The 4477-nt window shown below is 45.4% G+C and overlaps 1 pseudogene; it reads left to right on the top strand.

The window, feature by feature from the left end:
* Window positions 1-4040, top strand: part of LOC136463718 (serine/threonine-protein kinase STY13-like) — a 57581-nt pseudogene extending 53541 nt beyond the window's left edge.
* The last annotated feature ends 437 nt before the right edge of the window (window positions 4041-4477 follow it).

Raw genomic sequence — 4477 nt, forward strand, 5'->3', positions numbered from 1 at the left:
GGCATGACCCCGGTCGGCTGCGGCTGTCCACCAGGGGCCCCTCCAGTCGGATGATGACCCGCACCAACAGCAGCTCCTGCTGCCCCGGCGTGGAAGCCATGGTAGGCCCCGGATGGCGCCCCGATCTGCTAGAAACCTCCGTGATTAGGTCCATAACCCTGTTGTCTAGGGTTCCAATTTCCACGACCACAGTGCGCGCCATAGCCCTCTCCGAATCGACCACCTCCACGGCCATGGCCATGGAAGATGGGATTATGATTCCCGTAGCCGCCATGGCCACCGTACCCACGGTTGCGACCACGCGGGTAGGGCTGGTTGCGTCCTCGACCTCGTCCCGCCAACCCCGGATCGAAGCCGGGTTGAAAGCCTGGATTGTAACCTGCTCCTCGTCCTCTTCCTCGACCACCAAAATCACCTCCATTAGCACCCCCAAACTCTGCCATTTCCCCCCCCCCCTCACGCACGACTTCGGCGTATGAGGGTTTGGTGCTTCGTGGCGGCGCTGTCTTCTTTTTCTTCGCGACCTTTGCTACGCGTTTGGTTCCTGTACGGCTGAAGAGAGCGCATAGACCTTTGGTGGGTCGAAAAAATTTGCCGGGCCCAATTAAAACTTGATCGTCAAGCCCATTACCCCACTGATCTGCTTCCTTCCCCACACGAGGCCGGGCGCACTCAGCCTTGGCTAGAAACGCCGTAGCCACGACCTTGGTCGCACTTCGTGGTAGAGGCGGACAAACAGGATCGGGAATTTCTTCTGGGGATTCAAAAGAATTTGAAAATTTTTCTGGCTTCGTCGGAACCAATCCCGAAGGTGGCCTCGGAGATCGTATCGACCTCGATCCACCACGAAGACCGATATCCCGCTGAATAACCTTCTCAATAAGATCCCCAAGTGTTCTTGGCGGTGAAACTCTAGGTTCCGGCAATGGACCTTGCCATGCTTCCCCAACGAATTTCCTGTGTAGCATCCCGGCAATAATTGTTTTTGGAAGACGGAGATCATCGGATGACGGAGTTTTACCTGAATGAAGAACGTGTTCCGCCTTGGCCAGTTGATCACACGTGAAACCCGCATCAACAGCCTCCTGGATGAACTCCGGTGTCGATGGATCCGAGCCGTCGTCTTGATCTGACTCGTCGGCTGTCGCCCAGAACTTGGACTTAATTCGGTCTCCATGCACTGGATGTGGACGATGGCTTAACTCCACAGCCATGGCCACGGCTCGTGAGAGGGCTTCACGTCCCTCCGCGCGTCGATTTTCTTCCTCCTTCTCGGTTACTTCTTCTTCGTCCTGCGCTTGTGATCTCCTCAGAGCGTGCATGGTCGCCGGAGCCAACGTAAGGCGCCTCCTCCTCGTTAATTTTCTGGTGGGTCGCGACCCCGCCGGTAACACCGGAGATCCGCTGGCCGCATCCTGGATCCCGACGATGGCCCTCGTGTGCCTCTCGACGTTGATCGCTGCCTCGCCACGTAGCATCCACTCAACACCCCCAAGCCCTCCAGAGGCTAGAATAGACTAACTAGGGAAGAGTTCTCGCCTCTCGTTCTCTCGCTGTGTCATACATTGTGATTATTCTTCATTTCTATTTCTGCTACCACTGCTCTCTTCAAAGATGAAGTTCAGATGTTAAGTGACAACTGTCGGCATTGTACTCACTTTTGGCAACCTATGACATACCATGGTTATCTAAGAACCTTTCATCCCTTGCCTATTCTTTATTGTAGCATGCTGTAGTTCTATGATGGATAATTAATAATTCATTAAAATTATCATGGTTCTGTTATCTGTTAGACAGACTGATTGTTACAGTTGTAGGTAGGGCTGCAGGTACGTGACAGTGTGAAGCTGCAGTGTTTATCGTGATTCTACTGTATAATTTATCAAGTAACATAACATTTAGCTGAGATTTTGCTAGTGCATAACTTTCCCAGCCTACTGTCATTTCCTGTTCCAAACGCATCAAGAAATATTAAGTAGTCCTGAATGTTTTTTAGTCGTGACATAAGCATAGTTTGAAGATGTTAATTTCAGTGGGATGCAGTCCTGTTCATCAATAGAGATTGCTATTATTTTGTGTATTTCATATCTTATATGTTCAATCCAACAATGCATTTTATTTATTATTTTGTTTATTGAAGCACTGGTGACATCTTGTGGACAGTTAGTTTACCAGGAATTTCCTTAGTCTGTATTCAGACTGTTGATCTTGAGTCCGTGTTTTTTCCCTTCACTTCGTGCAGTGAATTTGTTGCTGACTGCAGACCAGAGAACAGTAAAACTTGTTGATCTTGGTTTGGTTAGAGAAGAGACATTAACAGAGATGATGACTGCGGAGACAGGAACATATCGTTGGATGGCTCCAGAGGTTTCTACTGCATTCATATTTGTCAGTTTCTGAATCCTTAATTTTCTGGGTTATTATTATTAATATATCCTAGAATATCTCAGCAGTTGTACAGCACAGTAACATTGAGGCATGGAGAAAAGAAGTATTACAACCACAAAGTAGATGTCTACAGCTTTGCAATTGTGTTGTGGGAACTCCTCCACAATAAACTGCCCTTCAAGGAATGTCTAATCTTCAAGCTGTATACGCTGCTGCTTTCAAGGTAACACCTGATACTCTAATCATGAGCCATTTGCTGCTAATAATAAAAATGCTGTTTGTCAAAAAAAAAATCATGAGCCAATTATCCTGAAGAATTGTTGAGGGCATCCCTGGGTTATGTTTGCTTTGGTATGTCTATATATACACATATCTTGCATGGTGTTTCAAATATGTTCCATCACATGAACTCTATTTTATTCTTACACTACTACATGTGTTTTGTATTTGACCAGATGAAAGCCTTATTTTCTGCAGAATATCAGACCAAGGGCCTGTTTGGATGGAAGCCAGGAGTACTTGCTTGGCAAAAAGTGTTGCCTGGAAGTTGCCTGGAAAATCGATAGAATTTGCCTAGCCAGGCAAGTTACAAGATAGTTCGTTTGGTTGGAAGACTGTGCCTGAAAAGGCTAATAAAAGATACATTACATATTTAAAAGCTAATAAAAGGTATAATACCATATTTAAACATACACGGTTATGGTCTGAAAAAACTATTATGAATATAAAGTGTGCTTTCTTGTCTAATAACTTTAATTTCTTTTGTTTAAATAATATATATGAAGACAAATAAAGGATTTAAATAAATAATAGAAAACAATAATCTACACACAAAAACAGCGATTTCAATGAACAGTAGCTGCACCAATTTAATATCCCGCCGGTAGGAAATCCTTTTAGCAGTAACAGTAATAGTTCTAAGAAATATTTGAAATAGCACAGTGCGTTAATGGATAATTCTTCAAATATTTAATAGTACAAGACCATCGTATCGTACTTGATTGCATGCCAGGCAAACAAAGCAGCACCAGGCAACCGATTTTGCTCGCCTGGGGGTTGAAGCATTGCCTGGTGCAGACAATGACCCAGGGTTCAATCCAAATGAGCTCCAGGCAAGCTCCAGGCCACTTGCCGGCCAGGCAAATGAGACCCAGGGCGTCAACCAAACACGCCCCAAGCGCTGATAACTTGCCTGAGGAGTTGTCAGAAATGCTAACGTCCTGCTGGAAGGAAGACCCAAACGACAGACCAAACTTCACACAGATAGTGCAAATGCTCCTACATTACCTATCCACCCTTTGGCCACAAGAAACCTTGGCCCCTCGCCGCACATTCAGTTCGGAGAACACAATCCTTCCTCCAGAATCTCCTGGGATGAGCTCGCTAATGGCTTCTCGGGGCGACCTCAGCGACACGCCAAAGGGCAAGAAGGAAGACAAGCCAAGGGGCTTCTTCTTCTGCTTCAGTGAGTGCTATTAGCACAACCCCAAAGGGAACTCTGAGAAGTTGCAAATACTGAATGAACATCGTCCCCTGATGCCCTGCGACTCAACTGTGGTCAGTCCGATCAAGTCTCGGCATCCATAGTCCATACCCTGAAGAATGGAAGTGTAGTCGAACTGTTGTTTCTGCTAATCAGGTCTCCTGCTCGCTGACATGTTGACATATCAGCAGGGTAAAACGGGTAACCTTTTGACTCCAGATAGTGACGATGGAAATAATCATTGTCTGTCTCGCGGCTATCGCCCGTCATCGAACTCCCTCTGCCCCTAATTAATTGTCACGGTTGGTTTCCGTACCAAAAGTTTGATTTGATTTATAGAAAATACGTGATAAATTTATTAGAAAACTAGATTTAAATATCTATCTAATGATACTATAAATATTAATATTTTTTTATATATGTAGTCAAAGTTATTTCTTGGAAAGTAAAAATGATAGATATTTAGGGACGGGGGAGTATAGAAATAAATCAGTAGTTGGTATTTATCGATTTGTCTGCTGCAAAGGATACCGGAAGCTGTCAATTCTGTGCAGCACTTTGTGTTCTTGTTCTGGGAGAGCTTTGTGTTCTTGGAGGACAGGACTT

This window comes from Miscanthus floridulus, chromosome 7, assembly GCF_019320115.1.
Source record: "Miscanthus floridulus cultivar M001 chromosome 7, ASM1932011v1, whole genome shotgun sequence".
Taxonomy (NCBI): domain Eukaryota; kingdom Viridiplantae; phylum Streptophyta; class Magnoliopsida; order Poales; family Poaceae; genus Miscanthus; species Miscanthus floridulus.